The 19,117-nt window shown below is 36.0% G+C and overlaps 1 long non-coding RNA gene across 1 annotated transcript in view; it reads right to left on the bottom strand.

Moving 5' to 3' along the window:
* Positions 1 to 551: 551 nt before the first annotated feature.
* The window catches only part of LOC119627729 (uncharacterized), a 376,440-nt gene continuing 357,874 nt past the window's right edge, over positions 552 to 19,117 (bottom strand). The window contains exon 5 of the long non-coding RNA XR_012091635.1: positions 552 to 2,082. This is a non-coding gene — a long non-coding RNA (uncharacterized lncRNA). The remainder of the gene's footprint in view (positions 2,083 to 19,117) is intronic.

The following is a 19,117-nucleotide window of genomic DNA, read 5'->3' as shown; positions in this document are numbered from 1 at the left end:
GCAATGGCACTTCACCCCAAGTTGCCCTCAGAATATAATGCAATTGGCGCCATAAGGAGTTTAATTTCAACCCAGTCTAACGTGTGACTAAGGGCCTGGACTTTGAGGTCAGAGAGTCCCAGGTCAAATAACGGCTCGATTCTTGACTACCTGTGTAAACTTGAAAAAATTACTTAACTTCTCTAAGCCTGAGTCTGCACACATGGCTGTGATTAGGATTAAATGAGATGATTCACATAACAGAGTTTGCCTGATTCCTGGTACAAAAAGAGTTTGATCAAAGGTGGTTATGATAGGTCTTCATCCTCTTCTTCTTATCATCGTTTCCCTATCTCCCCTTTCTTTCTGTTGAAACTTCCCAGTATAATTGGAAAAGAATAGCAGTCAATCCTCTGGGAAGATGAAAAGGAGCAGGTTGCAAAGATTCTTGAATGCAAAGCTAAAAAAATTTACTCTGTTCAGTAGGCAACAGAAAAATCAGTCACATATTTTAACAGAGTAATTATTTTTTAGTTATTTATTTATAAATTAATAACTAGAAAGGCCTCACTCTGTAGTCCAGACTTGATTGTAGTGGCATGATCATTGCTCACTGCATTTTTGAACTCCTGGGCTCAAGTGATACTCCCACCTTAGCCTCCAAAGTAACTGGGACTACAGTTGTGTGCCACCATACCCAGCTAAAGAGAAATTGCTTTGAAGTTTCATTATATATACTGCAAGAGCTATGTGATCTCTACATGTTTTGTTTTCTCAACTATAACATTAGAAATATATGAAGACCTACCTACCTCATACAATTGAGTAAATTAACACATGCAAAGTGCATAGAAAAAGTGTCTTAGATGGTAAAGATTCAATAAGTGGAATTTTAGTCTACTTATTTACTTATTCATTGTCCAATATTTATCAAGTGGCTACTGGTATCAGAAAATGTTCTAGGAATTGAGGATATATTAGGAGAAAGAAATAAACTTCGTGAATCTGACATTATGGTAGTAGTATTCAAACAATGAATTGAAAAGTAGTTTTAAAGTGTGTGTGTGTGTGTGTGTGTGTGTATGTGTGTGTGTAGCATGTTAGGTGGTGATAAATGCTCCAGAGAAAAGAAGACAAAATTTATAAAAGGGAATCAAGAATGTCAGAGCAGGAGCAAGGCAGACAGGCTTCAAGTGTAAATAGATTATTCAGGAAGTTCTTACTAGGAGAATGACATTTAACCAAGACTGAATGGAAGAGGGAACGTGCAAGCTATGAGACTTTCTAGGGGAAGAGCATTGCAGGCCGAGATAGAGCTAAAGCTCCAACTGGGAGACCACCAGACATGTGTAAGGAATAGCAAGGAAGCCAATAAGGCTGAAGTAGATGTGGCCAAAGGGCAGAGGAGGACCAAAGGAGAAGAAGCCATTGAATTAGAATGAGAGGTAAGATTTTGTAGGTACCTCATTGCCACTGTGTTAGAATTTGGGCTCTGAGTCTGCTAGATGAGGAGCTGTTCATTGTTGCTAAGCAGAGGAGGAAGGAACACAGTCTGGCCTATATTTTGACAGCATCAGGCTGGATGCTGTGCCACAAATCGATGTAGGAGGATGAGATCTGAACCACTGAAACAAGTTAAAATAATTGAGTAGTATTTCAAATAGTATAAACATTAAACTTCAACTACAGGTTTTAAACAAAATATTTGTTTTGGAAATCAAAATCTGCTTGCCCCAATGAATAATTTAATACATTTTGTGTAGCTGAATTAGTTTTCTTTATCTCTCTCTTGAAATAATACAGGTAATAGATCTTTCTTATTCACAGCTCTTTGTAAATTACATGAAATTCAGCCAGCGTTTAAAGCTGGATTAAAATGCTGGCTGCCTCGTCCTCTGTTAACATTTGCTTTGTTCAGAACGTGACTACTGGATGAAGGATCAGGATGATTCAGAAAAGAAATGTATAGCATTTGCAAAGGACTTGAATGATAAATTACTGAGCATTCCCAAAATGCTAGCATCACATCACAGATCTCCTTACCTGGACTGAGGCAGCATCCAGGGCTAATCATTTCTTCTTTGGGTGTCTGGGTAGTAGAGTCTGAAATACAGGAATATCTAAGACATCAGTGGCTCTTGAGACATTCTTTCAGCTATGAAGTTTAGAAAGGAAGAGATTTGTTACTCTGACTCACTCCATCATTGATGGCAATACCAAATACTTATTATTTCTCTTGTTAAATGTAGACATTTAAACATTAAGCATTTATTGAGACTCTGTTATACATTAAGCACAATGCTAGGCATTGTGGTAATTTGTATTTGAATTTTAATCCTGCTTTTTAAAAGCTATACATCCTTAGGAAAACCTTAATTCAGCCTAGCCTCAATTTTCTTATTATTTAAAGTCAGTAGAGGCAATTTCTGGCAATATGGCAGAGAAAACTTGAATAAATTCCCCTTCTACAGTCCTGTGATAAAGTTGTAAAAGTTCTGGCAAAATATTTTCAATATTTTGAAAACATTAAACAATTTTAGATTAAAAATATTTTAAAATATAAACCAATTTATATGTAAATATATGTTGATATCCAAGTTCAAAATAAAGCAAAATATACATGTGAAAAAAAATGCAGATAGAACTCAAAGTCATAATAATAAGGACCACCAGATACCATGGCAAAACCTAGAAGTGTTGGCCTCATTTAAAAGACAGAATGAGACAAAGGATTAAGATGGTGGATGGGAAGCTGGACTAGCTTTCAGCTCCCACTTGAATGCACAGAGCAGTGTATGGAGACACATAGTGAACTTTTGCTCCAAGAACTACCTCATGAACATAACAGGAAACCTGAGAGAATTCAGACCCCTGGAATGAACTGCATCACCACTGCAGGCTCCCCGAGATGCCAAAAATCTGTGAATCTGCTTGCTTTCTCACTGGGGAAGCTTGTGGTCTAGGGCAACTTCTCAACCCTGGTCACTGGCTGCCTGGAAATAGACTTAGTACTCTTGGAGGGGCACAGTTGGAGTGACACCAGCCTTTAGGACTGCCTGTTGCATGGGAGCAGGGTGAAGCCAGTGACTGCTAGCTTTCCCCCACCTCCCTGGTGACCTGTATGACTCAGCAGAGGCAGCCATAATCCCCCTGGGAATATAACTCCACTGGACTGGGAACCATACCCCTATCCCCCACACGAGCCACAGCAAGCCCCATACAAGGAGAGGTTGACCTCAGACATGCCTATCCCTGACCCCCTCCTGGTGGTCTTTCTCTACCCACCCTGGCAGCCAAAAACAAAGGTCATAATCTCTTGGGAGCTCTGTGGACCTGCCAACTACCTGAGAATCCTGAATACTTTACCGTGTGTCCCTACAGCAAGTTTGCATCTTCCCTATAGGACCACAGCTGATATAGTCTTGAAAGCACCACCTTTTGGCTGACAGCCAACCAATACAAAAGCAGTACACTAAACAAAAACACAACCAAGGACCCTCACAGAGTCCACTTCTCTCCCCTGCTATCTCTGCTGGAGCAGGTGCTGGTATCCATAGCTGCAAGACCTGAAGACAGATAACATCACAGGACTCTTTGCAGACACTCGGACACTCCCCAGTAACAGCCTGGAGGCCAGTAGCTCCACTGGGGGGCTAGACCCAGAAGAGCAAAAGCAATTACTACAGTTTGGCTCTCAGGAAGCCCCATTCCTAGGAAAAGGGGGAAAACACCACATAAAGGGACCACCCCATGGGACAAAAGAATCTGAACAGTAGTGCTTGAATCCAAGATGATCCCTCTGACATAGTCTACCCAAATGAGAAAGAATCAGAAAAACAATTCTGGTAATATGACACAATAAGGTTATTTAACACCCCCAAAAGCTCATACCAGCTCACTAGCAATGGATCCAAACCAAGATAAAATCTCTGAATTACCACAAAAATGAATTCAGAAGGTCAAATATTAAGGTAATCAAGGAGGCACCAGAGAAAAGTGAAGTCCAACTTAAACCAAAAACATGATTTTAGATATGAAATGAACATTTTTCAGTGAAATAGCACAAATAAAAATAACAACTTCTAGAAATCAAGGGTACAGAGAAATGCAAAAGGTACTGAAAATCTCAGCAATAGAATCAAGCAGATCAAGAAAGGACTTCAGAGCTCAAAGACAAGGCTTTTGAATTAACCCAATCCATCAAAAACAAAGAAAAAAGAATTGGAAAAATAAACAAAGCCTCCAAGAAGTTTAGGACTTGTTAAATGTCCATATCTAAGAATAATCAGTGCTCTTCAGGAAGAAGAGAAATCCAAAAGTTTGGAAAATGTATTTGGGGGAAAAGTCAAAGAAAATTCCCCCAGCCTTGCTGTAGATCTAGACATCCAAATACAAGAAGCTCAAAAAGCACCTGAGAAATTCATTATGAAAGATCATCTAGGCACACAGTCATCGGGTTATTACAGTTCAGCTGTTAGAAAGCCCCAGATTATCTAAAATCAAGACAAAAGAAAGAATTTTAAGAGCTGTGAGACGAAAGCATCAGGTAGCCTATAAAGGAAACCTATCAGATTAACAGCAGATTTCTCACCAGAAACCATGCAAGCTAGAAGCAATTGGGGTCCTATTTTTAACCTCCTTAAACAAAACAAGTATCAGCCAATAATTTTATACCCAGTGAAGCTAAGCTTCATAAATGAAGAAAAGATACAGTCTTTTCCACACAAACATATGCTGAAAGGATTCACCACTAACAAGCCAAAACTACAAGAATTGCTAAAAGGAGGTCTAAATTTTGAAACAAACCCTAAAAATACATCAAAATAGAATCTCCTTAAAGCATACATTTCACAGGGCCTATATAACAATAACACAAGGGGGGAAAAACAAGGTATTCTGGCAAAAAAAAAAAAAAAGTAGCATGATGAATAGAATACTACCTCATCTCTCATTACTACCATTCAATGTAAATGGCCTAAAGGTTCCACTTGAAAGATACAGAATGGCAGAATGAATAAGAATTTACCAACTAAGTGTCTGTTGTCTTCAAAAGATCCACCTAACATATAAAGACTCCCATAAACTTAAGGTAAAGGGGTTGACAAAGATATTCCATGCAATGGACACCAAAAGCAAGCAAGAGTAGCTATTCTTATGTCAGACAAAACAAACTTTAAAGCAACAGCAGTTAAAAAAAAAAGAGAGAGACATTAATGATTAAAGGACTAACAGGAAAATATCACAATTCTAAATATATATGCACATATCACTGGAGCTCACAAATTTATAAAGCAATTAGTACTAGACCTAAGGAATGAGATAGATGACAACACAATAATAGTGGGGGACTTTATACTCCACTGACAGCAGTAGACAGGCCATCAAGACAGAAAGTCAACAACAACAAAAAACAATGAACTCACCAGTGATGGTGGCTTATGCCTATCATTCCAGCATTTTGGGAGGCTGAGGCATGGGCAGATCACAAGGTCAGGAGTTCAAGACCAGGTTGACCAACATGGTGAAACCCCATCTCTACTAAAAATACAAAAATCAGCTGGGCGTGGTGGTGGGTGCCTGTAATCCCGGCTACTCAGGAGGCTGAGGCAGGAGAATTGCTTGAACCCAGGAGGTGAAGGTTGCAGTGAGCCGAGATCATGCCATTGCACTTCAGCCTGGGTGACAGAGTGAGACTCCGTCTCAAAAAAAAAAAAAAATAAATAAATAAATAAAAGAAACAATGAGCTTAAACTATACCCTACAACAAATGGACTTAACTGATATTTGCAGAACATTCTATCCAACAACTGCAGAGTATACATTCTATTCATCAGCACATGGAACATTCCCCAAGATAGGCCATATGATAGGCCACAAAACAAGTCTCAGTAACTTTAAGAAAATCAAAATTATATCACTCTTAGACCCCAGTGGAATACAACTGAAAACCCACTCCAAAAGGAATTCTCAAAACCATGCAAATACATGGAAATTAAATAACCTGCTCCTGAACGACTGTTGAGTCAACAATGAAATCAAGATGAAAATTAAAAAATTATTTGAACTGAACCATAATGGGGACACAACCTATCAAAACCTCTGGGATACGGCAAAAGCAGGGCTAAGAGGAAAGTTCATAGCATTAAATGCCTACATCAAAAAGTCTGGAAGACCATAAATAAACAATCTTAGGTCACACCTCACAGAACTGGAGAAACAAGAACAATTCAAACCCAAACCCAGAAAAAGAAAAGAGAGAACAATCAGAGTAGAAATAAATGAAATTGAAACAAAAAAACTACAAAAGATAAATGAAAAAACAAAGCTGGTTCTTTGTAAAGATAAATAAAATTGATAGACCGTTAACAAGATTAACCAAAAAGACAAGAGTGAAGATCCAAATAAACTCAATTAGATATGAAACCAGGGATATTACAACTTGAGAACAGAATTACAAAAGATTATTCAAGGCTACTATGAATACTTTTACATGCACAAACTAGAAAACCTAAAGGAGCGGGATAAATAAATAGAAATATACAACTCCCCTAGATTAAACCAGCAAGTTATGGAATCTCTGAACAGGCCAACAACAATCAGTGAGATTGAAATGGTATTTTAAAAAATGTCAACAGACAAAAGTCCGGGACCAGATGGATTCACAGCTGAATTATATCAGACATTCAACTAAGAATTGGTACCAACCCTATTGACATTATTCCACAGGATAGAGAAAGAGGAAATCCTCCTTAAATCGTTCTATGAAGCCAATATTACCCTACTATCAAAACCAGGAAAAGACATAACAGAGAAGGAAAACTACAGACCAATATCCTTGATAAATATAGATGCAAAAATCCTCAACAAAATACTAGTGAACAAAATCCAATAGTATATCAAAAAGATAACTTACCATGATCAAGTGGGTTTCATACCAGAGATGTAGGGATGGTTTTACATACATAAGTAAGTGTGATATAGTACATAAACAAAATTGAAAACAAAAATCACATGTTCATTCCAATAGATGCAGAAAAAGCATTTGACAAAATCCAGAATCCGTTTTTTTTTTTTTTTATTCAAACTCTCAGCAAAATCGGCATAGAAGAGACATTCCTTAAGGTAATAAAAGCCATCTATGACAAACCCACATCCAACATTATACTGAATGGGGAAAAGTTGAAATAACTTCCTCTTGAGAACTGGAACAAGACGATGTCCATGTTCACCACTTCTTTTCATTATAGTACTGAAAGTCCTAGCCAGTTCAATGAGACAAGAGAAAGAAATAAAGGGCATCCAAATCAGTAAAAATGAAGTCAAACTGCTACTGTTTGCAGATGATATGTTGCATACCTAGAAAACCCTAAAGAATCATTCAAAAAGCTCCTAGAACTGGTAAATGAATTCAGCAAAATTTCAGGATACAAAACTGTTGTACACATATTAGTAACTTGTTATATACCAACAGTAACCAAGCTGAGAATCAAATAAAAAACTCAACCCCTTTTACAACAGCTGCAAATATATATATATATATTTCACCAAGGACATAAAAAACTTCTCCAAGGTAAACTACAAAACACTGCTGAAAGAAATTGTGGATGACACAAACAAATGGAAACACATCCCATGCTCATGGATGGGTAGAATCAATATTGTGAAAATGACTACACTGCCAAAAGCAATCTACAAATTCAATGCAATTCCCATAAAAACACCACCATCATTCCTCATAGAACTAGAAAAAAACAATACTAAAATTCATATGGAACCAAAAAAGAACCTACATAGCCAAAGTAAGACTATGCAAAAAGAGCAAATATGGAGGCATCACATTATCCAACTTCAAACTATAGTATAAGGCATAGACATCAAAACACCATGGTGATGGTATAAAAATAGGCACATAGACCAATGAAACAGAATATAGAACCCAGAAATAAAGCCAAATCCAGTCACCTGAGCTTCGACAAAGCAAACAAAAACGTGAAGTAGGAAAAGGACACCCTATTCAAAAATTGGTGCTGGGATAATTGGTAAGTCACATGTAGGAGAATGAAACTGGATCCTCATCTCTCACATACAAAAATCAACTCAAGATGGATCAAAGACTTAAGTCTAAGATCTGAAACCGTAAAGATTCTGTAAGATATCATCAGAAAAAACCTTCTAGACATTGGCTTAGGCAAGGACTTCATGACCAAGAACCCCAAAGCAAATGCAACAAAAATAAAGATAAATAGGTGGGACTTAATTAAACTAAAAAGCTTCTGCACAGCAATAGAAATAATCAGAAGAGCTAACAGACAACCCACAGAATGGGAGAAAATCTTCACAGTCTATGCATCCAACAAAGGACTAATATCTCAAATCTACAAAAAACACAAATCAGCAAGGAAAAAACAATTTCATCAAAAAGTGGGCTAAAGACATGAATAGACAATTCTCAAAAGAAAGTATACAAATGGTCAACAAGTATATGGAAAAAATGCTGAGCATCACTAATTATCAGGGAAATGCAAGTCAAAACCACAATGCAATACCACCTCATTTCTGCAAGAATGAATGTAGTAAAAAAAATCAAAAAATAATATGGTATGGTGAAAAGGGAACACTTTTACACTGTTGGTGGGAATGTAAACTGGTACAACCACTATGGAAAACAGTGTGGAGATTCCTTAAATAACTGAAAGTAGATCTATTGTTTGATTTTACCATCCCACTATTAGTTATCTACCCGGAGGAAAATAAGTCATTATAACATAAAGAAACTTGCACACACATGTTTACAGCAGCACAATTTGCAATTGCAAAAATATGGGACCACCCCAAATGCCTATCAATGAGCGAATGGATAAAGAAAATGTGGTATATATGTACCAAGGAATACTACTCAGCCATAAAAAGGAATGAAATAATGGCATTTGCAGCAACCTGGATGGAATCTGGGACTATTATTCTAAGTGAAGTAAGTCAGGAAAGAAACGTCAGACATTGTATGTTCTCACTCATATGTGGGAGCTAAACTATGAGGACACAAATTATAAGAATGATTCATTGGACTTTTTGACTCAGGAGAAAGGGCGGGGGGTGCTGAGAAATAAAAGACTACACATTGTACACAGGGTACACTGCTTGGGTGATAGGTGCACCAAAATCTCAGAAATCACCACTAAAGAGCTTATTCATGAAACCAAACAACCCACAGAATGGGAGAAAATCTTCACAGTCTATGCATCCGACAAAGGACTAATATCCCAAATCTACAAAAAACACAAACAAATCAGCAAGGAAAAAACAATTTCATCAAAAAGTGGTTTTGAGGAACCACCTGTTCCTCAAAAACCCATAATAATAATAATAATAATAATAATAATAATAATAATAATAATAAACAGAATGGCTGGGGGCCTAGAGTTCTAAAGCCTTCACAGGAGTAAAAGCAAAGACCTCTGGCCACTGGAACCTAGATCCTAAACACTAAAGTAGTACCTCCTCAAATATAGATACTGTCAAATGCTTCTACAAGTTTGTGGATGCAGTGAAAAATCCTGCCTATGTTCTAGGCTTTGGATAGTTTAAATTAAAAAAAAAAAAAAGTCACTATTGAGAATGTGAAATTCTAGGGCTGTGCCACCTAAGATTATGGGATCTGAGTTTATTAGGCATATTTGGGGCTAGAAGCCCAAACCAAGAAAATCACATACAAATAGGAAAGGACCTTTGAAATCCACAGAAACTCTTCAGAGACAACACAGAACTGTTCTATAGGTTCATTCACAGGATTCTTGTGAATCCTGCAAGTCCACTGGAGATAAGCTCACATTCAAAAAGTACACAAGTGATGTCAACCATGCAAAAGGAAGTCAGGCCAGGTATGGTAGCTCACACCTGTAATCTCAGCACTTTGGGAGGCCGAGGCAGGAGGATTGCTTGAGCCCAGGAGTTTGAGACCAGTCTGAGCAACTAGTGAAACTCCATCTACACAAAGAATAAAAATATTATCCAGGCATGCAGGTACGTGCTGGTAGTACTTGTTATTTGGGAGGCTGAGGTGGGAGGGTCACTCTAACTCAGGAATTTAATGCTGCAGTGAGCCATGATCATGCCATTGCACTTTAGCGTGGGCAACAGAGCAAGATCCTGTCTATTAAAAAATAAATAAAAGAAAAAAATGAACAGTCAATAAAAAATGAAGATACAATAAATAGAATCAGTGCTCTAAGAATTAAGATAATCGTATATATAGGTATATATATATTTATATTATATATATTCCATATAAATATATATACCAAATATATAAATGTATTTATATATAATGCATTTATATATAAATGTATTTATAATTGTATTTGGAATGTATATTTATATTCTGTATATATTCTAGATAAATATATATCAAATATATTTTGAGGAATAAAATAACCAAAGTTGTAGAGTGAATTTTCCAAAATCATGCATCTTTCTAAATTTAACAAATTTTCTGAAAAATATTTCAAAAATCCTTAGAGACCAATTATTCTAAAAGTAATAAGCAAGTTGTCAAAGAGCTATTTCCCACTTCCTGAAAACCATATGACCAGATAGTTTTACAGGGGAATTCTGCAAAGTTTTATATAACACAATATTTCAATAATAGTTAAGCAGCTCTACAACATAAATAGAAGCTTCAAAAATTAATTTTTTAAAGTTAGCATAAAATTGGTACCAAAACTTAACAAAGATTGCCTTGATTGTCTTAATATTTCATTTTACGTGAGATACTACATGTCACAAATTTAAGGTAACTATTAAAACAATAAAAATGAAATCCATAACTTCCAACTAAACGAAGAACAAACACTTGTTTAAAGATACCTGCTAACAGTGATTCTCAGATTAAATGTATGCATTCCAGCTTTATGCTATTTATGAGATTGCTCTAAGTTAATGAAATAGAGTGGTTTAAAGTAAAAAAGAAGACTATTTCAATATTGTAATAATATTAATACCTAATTATATATATTTTAAGATAAAATTTCTATTAAGTACTAATAGTATAATTATTTTATGATTAAAATTTTGCTTTTATTTACTTATACATCTGCAGAGAGAAATAGAATTATAGAAAAAAATAAATAAAATAGTGGCTTTTAAAAATATACCTCCCTCAGAATTTAAATATACATTAACAAATTATCACATAGTTTTTTTTTCAACTTTTATGTTGCGGGACACATGTGCAGGATGTGCAGATTTGTTACACAGGTATATATATGTCACAGTGGTTTGCAGCACAGATCAACCTACATATTAATACCTGCATCTATTAGCTATTGTTCCTGATGCTCTCCTTCCCCCCTGACACCCTGACAGGCCCCAGTGTGTTTTGCTCCCCTTTATGTGTTCATATGTTCTCATGGTTCAGCTCCTACTTATAAGTGAGAATTTCCAGCATTTGGTTTCTTGTTCTTGCATTAGTTTGATGAGGATAATGGCTTCCAGCTCCATCCATGTTCCTGCAAAAGTCTTATAGACTATTTGAAAGGAGTCGTTAGCAATAGAAAATTAATGAAGTCATAAAAAACACTCTATCAATCTTTGCAGTCACAGAGTAATTTTAACAATATTGAATAATTGATAATTTATAGTACACCTTGCCTGAATATAATGCAATTAAGTTAGATATATACATATATACTCACAATAAAATACCTGTCAAAAACAGTAGATTTTGACTAAATCTGTTTTTATTCAAAGAATATGTGTGTGTATATATATACACATGTATATATACATATAATGTATATACACATACACACACAAAATATATATATTTTATGAGACTGTCAGTCAACTGGGGCCACAAAAGAAGGCAGAGTAAAGGCTTAGGAAGACAAAGTCCATTACACTCAAAGGTCCTAGAGACAAGAGCCACAGCTACTGAAGAGGGTCCAGTGGACCAGGGAAAACCATTAATACAGAGCCAGGACTGGGGGTTTCACATGCTGTGGTCTGAATGTTTGTGCTCTTCCAAAATGCATATATTGAAACCTAACCCCAAAGGTGATGGTATTGTGAGGTGAGGACTTTGGGAAATGATTAGGTCATGTGTCTGGAGTCCCTGCAAATGGGATTAACACCCTTAAAAGGGGCTGTGTAGACCAAAGTTCTCTTCTACCATGTGAGAACACAGCTAAAAGGTGCTATATATGAACCAGAAAGCCAGCTCTCACCAGACAGGGAACTGCCAGCAACCCCATCCTCCAGAATTGTGTGAAATAAATTTCTGTTGTTTATAAGCCATCCAGGTTACCATAATTTGTTACAGCAGCCCGAATGGACGGAGATATCAAGGGAAAATCAATGCAGGGTAGGATGAACAGTTTAGAATCGGCTAGTTGGGATAGTTCTAGCATGCTCTGGGGCATGGGGTGGTCTCTAGTTGCCTGGTATCTGATGCTGGAGGCAGAGGAATATTGCCTGCTGGGGTACATAGGTTTAGTTTACATATCGAAGGCATGCTCCTTGCTGGGCCCTTTGTTATCTCTAAAAATTGGCTGGCTATGGGGGAAGAGGAGATAGTCTCTCTCCCACCCCGTGGAAAGGTTTTTTTTAAGATCATAATATATAGAGAATTTTAAACACACACACATATATAAGATTTTTAAATGTTTTGCTTTTAAAAAATGCTTTTGCTATTGTGCTATTGTGCTTATCAAAAGCAAAGCATTTAAAAATAATTCTTGAGTCAAAGAGAAAATAATGTAATTGTGAAATATTTAGGAATAAATGGCAAAGAAAACACCACATATAAAAAAATTGAGGAATGCAGTGAATGCTATACTTGTAGGAGAGGGCACAGGTAGACAGGATTTGTAGCCATAAATATTCATACAAGAAAAGAAGAAAAATTAAAATTATAAATGGCCTTCTTCAACTCAAGAACTTAATGATAAAACAAAGAAACAAAGAACCATGCACATCAAAAAAAGGAGATGAAAACAATAAAAACAAGAGGATAAATAAGAGTAAGCAAAGATACCAATAAAAAGAGCCATGCAACTCCAAAAAGAGCTGATGCCCGGTAAAAGTAGCTTCTGCCTTCACCATCACAATTGCCTACCTTTGGCTTTGTCAAACTGATGGGAACTAGTTTTCTATCATATTCTGCTATAACATATGAAAGTTTCAGCTGGATGTTAAGAAAGTACAAAGCTGCAGAGAGTGTGTCATTTTCAAACCAACTCAACTGGTGGAAAATGCAGGGAAAGGAGTAGGCTCCGCTTCAAACGTTTTGCATCTTAATCTCATTTAATCTTTCTAACACTTGTACCATTTAACTGTGGCCACAATAATGCTGTGTAAAAACCATTCTCAAAATTTCAGAAACATGTAATGAGCATTTATTTATCTTATATGTCCATAGGTCGGTTGGGGATTGGCCAATCCAACAGGGCTCAGTTTAAGGTAGCTCTGTCTCAGTTGTCTCTCATTCTGAGCTCAGGAGCAGTCATGGTTCTGGGCAAGCTCTTGCCATAGTGATACCAATGATGCCAAAGAGTAAGCCCAACTGTACTAGTTATTTCAGGACCTCTGCTTATGAATGTGAAAGCAAGTCCTATTTCTGATTCCAAAATTCAGGGTGAAAAAGTTATTCTGGCTTCCTAATAAGAGGAACAATAAAGTCACATGGAAAAGTGGGTGCAGGTAGACACGAAAATTGGGACGATTAATAATACATTCTATACAATCCAGGATAGTAGACACTGTTGATATACATCTCAGTAAATTTCTGAAAAAAGGGAAGAAAAATAAGAAAACCTAGAAAGAATGCTGCAGGGCACCTAAAAATCAATTTTCAGAGCCTAGTGGGGGAAATAAGACTTCCATAAATATGAGTGGAAGAAGGTTTCATAGTTTCTGCAGTTCAGTACTCACTATACTGAAGAAACCTTGCTAGGCACTAGGGACACACTAGTGAGTATCAGTTGACATAAATTCTGTCCTCAGGATGCTACCAGTACATAGCCAGAAAACAGGAAAATATTAGGTAAGTTAATGTATAATGTCATACTGTTTATTGTGATGAATGGCATGAAGGAAATGTCCATGCTGTTATTGCACAAAGGAGATAGTGACTTAATCTGGGTGTCAGATAGGATCCCTGAGGAAATCATCATGAAACTGAGACGTGAAGAATTAGCAGGCATTTTGAAGCCTTAGACAGGAGGGAAAAGCATTACCAGTAGAAGGAAGTTTCTTTACCAAAACTCTGTCATCGGGGGAACATATGAGTGGCCAGGGTAAAGAGTGTGGAATAAGATGAGACTGGAGATATGGCCAGAGCTAGAGCCTTTGTGGGGCCATGTGGGACAGGTGGAGGACTTGGGTCTTTATCCCAAGAAAAATGGAAAGTCATTAAAAAACTTTCACAGGGGCATAACATCATCAGGCTTTCACTTTGGAAATATTATTCCGGCTACAATGTGTAATAAAATGGGCATGATGCAGGAGTGAACGGTAGGAGGGCACAGTGAGCAGTTGCTTTCAGTGCACCTGCTGATGAGAGATGACAATAGCTGGAGAAGAATGAACCTGCACAGGGGGTGGAGGAAAAGCTAGAATGTTGGAATATGCAATTAAGAGGTATTACTTCGTTATTGTGGAGAAAATTGTTATTTCCCAAAACAGAAAGAAAGAAGGGTTGATGAACAATACCCTGAGAGATCAGGAACTAGTGGAGGTCACTAGTAATCTTAATGTGAATTGTTTCAAGGGAGTGGATGGGAGGTGGCTAAATCTTGACTGTAGTGGGCTGAGGGATGAATGGAAGAGAGATCACTTTTGAGAATTTAATTGCTGAAGGAAAGTGAGAGAGAGTGGGAGTTAGAGATATGATTCTGATATAATTTTGGGTTTTTTTTATTCTGTTCATGATTAGAGACTTAAGACAATTTAAATGCAGTCATAAAGGATCCAGTTGAGAAGAAGAGATTTAAAATATTTAGAAAATAGGGATAGTCAATAATTTAAAATTTAAGGAAATACTTAAAGATAAAAATAAAGGCAATAAAGCAGTCTAGCCATTTTAACAGGGCAAATTGTCAGGCAAGAATAGTAAAAGCTGTAAGAAAGAAAATACAGACTTGTCTAGCACTGAGGCCATTCCCTGAGCCACATTTGCAAATACCATAAAGAATTACTTAATGAAAATGAGCAAGTTAATGTGAACCTTCGCTGTATAATTTATAGTATATGCTTGTTTATGTGTGTTTACAGTAAAAAATAAAGGATTCTCATTATAGAATGCAGACTCAGTCATTTCTACAAATAACAGTCCTGAGTTTGGTAATACTTTTGGCATTATCATAAATAGATAACTACTTTGGATAGAGCTACATGGATATTAGAGAAAAAGTTCATATGCCCAACATTAGTGAGGCCAGGTAAAATCCCCTCAGAGACTATATTAAAGAAACTCTGTTTGAGAATGGAGCTCATTTCAGATGAGTGACATGCAAAATCTAGAATTTAGAATGTTACACTGAATAAATCCCTAATGAAGAGAGAAGGCATACACATTTAATTTTATCTTAATCTCATGACTTTATAATGTAGCTCATACAGTAAGATTTTTGTGCCTCCTATTTGCCCTTCCTCCCCAAGCTGATCTACACGAACCTCTCCTGGCAGTCTCTCATGTTCCATCTCCTTGACAATATAAGTCAGCCTCGGGTGTCAGTGCATTCGGCATGTATTGACTTTTTAATTTTTTATTTTGACATTCTAATGATCTCTCTATAGATTTACACTGAAATCATGTTGCCATTTTCTTGGCACTTTAGGTATTTTTGGCTTTGTATTGTTCTTAAAGGAGGGGTGTGTGTTTGTGTGTGTGTGTGTGTGTTCAGTTTCTAGCGGTCTTCTGTTGGATAGACAAGAGCAGACTAAAGCTAAAGGAGATCAATTTCACTTTCGGATTATCTGAAATTTTGATAACTGAAAAACAGCTTGGACAATTCATAATTTGATGACTCCAGGTTTCCTAAACAATGCAAATAGTAATATTAATAGATACAGACATTTTGGAATGTAATGGAGAAATATATGTTACATTTAAAATATGCAAACCCTTTGACCCAGTAAGTCTACAGTGCCAAATCTTTTTCTATATGTATATGCACACACACACACATACACATATATACACACACCACACACACACTATATATATATATATATATAGGCATTATTATGACAAAAGCATGAACATAAACTCATTGTCCTTCAACAGGAAAGTAATTACAAAAATTATGACATGGCTATACTATATAACACTATACAAACCTTCAAAACAGTGACTTATGTCCTCATGCAAGGACCTGGAGGGGTGTTCACTAACCAAAGGTTGGCACTTCAAATAGAAAATAAGAGATGGCTCAATTTAAAATGTGCAATCAATTTGGATAGATATTTTGCAAAAGAAATTTCAATAAACATATGGAAAGCCATTCATTCTCAGAACGTCAGAAATATCTTGATAAAAGTCACAGTTAGATACCACACATCCACTTTTAAAAACACTGACAATGTCACTGCTGTTGATGATAAGGAGCTCCTGGAACTCATAGATTGCTGGCAGAAATGAAAATCTAGAATTATAGATTAAAACTGAATATAAAAATATCATAATTCAGCACTCTTCCTCTTAGGTATATGCTAGGCATGTATGTGCATATATGTGTTTAAAAAGTCATGCAGAATAACATACATAACAAGCATTATAGCTCCTTCAAACTGGTAACAATCTTCACATTCATAAGCAGATTGAAGACACAGGTTAGGATATATTCATACCATGGAATACTATACAGTAATATAAATAAACCAATTCCTATTGCATACACTGATATAGATAAACATCACAAACATAATTTGGAGTAAAAGAAGTCAATGCAAAGGAACATATACTCAATGATTTTATTTACATAAAGTTCAAACACAAGTAAAACTAATTTATGGTAAATGGCATAATTTTTCTAAAAAAAATGGGTAGGTCATTTCAACCCATACCCCAAGGAAAAGTACTCAAACTAGTAATAATAATATTTTAATATTATTACTGTATAAAATTGTGTTGAAATACTATAACACATGGTTAAGAGAAGCAAATGTTCTAAATTATAATAAACAGTTGTTGTTTTAGTGATAATACAACTGTTAACATAAGAATTTACAATAGTTACACAAAAAAATTTTCAAAATGCTTGCTCTTATTGAGAGATACAACAGTCTTAAACTAAAAGAATGGGGTTGGATTCTCTTACTTCCTAAAATATTATTTCCTTATTTGTAAAATGCATTGCTAAATAATACCTACCTCACAAAGTTGTAATAAGGATTCAATGAAATTATGTAAGCGCATGCATTTCAAAAGCCTAAAATTACTAATAAATGCAACTTCTTGTTCATATAAATGGCTCTAACAATTTTCGAGTGGTTTTTTGTGCTAATGTACAAGTAAACATTTTTCAGATCTTATTTTTGTTTTTTCTTCTTCCAAGCAAATTGCATATTAGAATTCATCTGCTATAAATATGTGTCATTTTGAAGTATTTGCACATAATTTGATTCTATTTTACAAGTTTCTACCTCACTGGAGTACCGGCACCTTTCAAAAATAACATTACTATAGTGTCTACATCAGTGTTTCTCATCTTTTAGGTTTGTTTATGATTTTTAATTAACACCAACTAATGAATCTTTCTAGATATCATTTTTCTAATTGATATCCATGAAATTTCAATACTACAGATAAACACTCCATGTTTATGTAGTGTATGTAGATTTGTACTTCACACATGAAAAGAGGAAAATCCCCTCCTCTTCTGCCAAGAACAAATTTTCACTTCTTTGGATGCAGTTGAGAATATATGATCCAGAATAAATTTCATTTTAAACTTATATTTCTATTCATATTGTACAAGTCGATATTTGGAAAGTGCTTAGAATAGTGTCTGGTACAAGTTAAGTTTTATCTAGGTGTCTGTTCATTAAATAAATTCTGTGGGCAGTTCAGGTAGAAACACACAATTAATGCTAATTACAGTTTGAAATCATGCTCTCTGAGCTTTCTTGTTTATGAATCCCATAAGAAAAAAAATTCTTAACATGCGCCACAAATGCCTGCATCGTTTGTTAATTGGTAAGTTATATACAATATGCTTTGTAATATAAACATGAACACAGGAACTACAGAAGAGGTAAAACTTACGTAGAAAGAGAAATTCTAGTATTTTCCTCCCACATCCCAATCACATCTATGTCAGTGAGAGGACTCTGATTTAAACACATAATGCTGTCAATGTTCATATAAGAACAAACTTTTTTCATGTTCCACTTTACATTGTCAAGGCCCTTTTGCATTAAATGCCATACTTGATCCACATGACAGCTCTGTGAGACTAAGATGACCAAGCCAGTAGTAGTCTCCCTACAGTCAAATGAAGCTGAGAATCAGAAAAGTCAACATGTCTTGAGCAAGCTGTGTGAGTACACAGTCAGAATCATTGCTGAATGTCACATCTGCCTCTTTGACTGCTAAGAGTTGACTTACCATAATTCTTAAGGGTCGTAGGATTTTTGAAATGGTCACTGAGCCTTGGCTTCAACTTAAAGTCCCCAGCTCCATTAGCCCCTAACAAGAGAGTCAGTCTGTCCTCTGCAGCTTTGAAGGAGGACATTGACTTCTCCTCTGTAGCTATAAAAGCCCTAGATGGCATCTTCTTCCAATAGGATGCCATTATGTCTACATCAAAAATCTGTTGTTTAGTGTGGTCACCTTCACCAGTAGTCGTAGATAGATCTTCTTGATAATTTGCTGCAGCTAGAGCATCAGAACTTTCAGCTTCACTTTGTACTTCTATGTTATGGATAGTGTCCTTCCTTAAACCTCATGAACCTATCTCTGTTAGTTTCAGACTTTCCTTTGGCAGCTCTCTCACCTTTCTCAGTCTTTACAGAATTGAAGAGAGTTAGGGCCTTGCTCTGCATTAGGCCTTCGATTAAGGAAATATTGTGGCTGGTTTGATCGTCTATCTGACCATATCAGCAATAGGCTGTTTTGAATTTTCTTCAAGAATGTTTTCTT

Source organism: Chlorocebus sabaeus, chromosome 27, assembly GCF_047675955.1.
Source record: "Chlorocebus sabaeus isolate Y175 chromosome 27, mChlSab1.0.hap1, whole genome shotgun sequence".
NCBI classification, from domain to species: Eukaryota; Metazoa; Chordata; class Mammalia; order Primates; family Cercopithecidae; genus Chlorocebus; species Chlorocebus sabaeus.
This window is presented reverse-complemented; position numbering and strand designations above follow the sequence as displayed.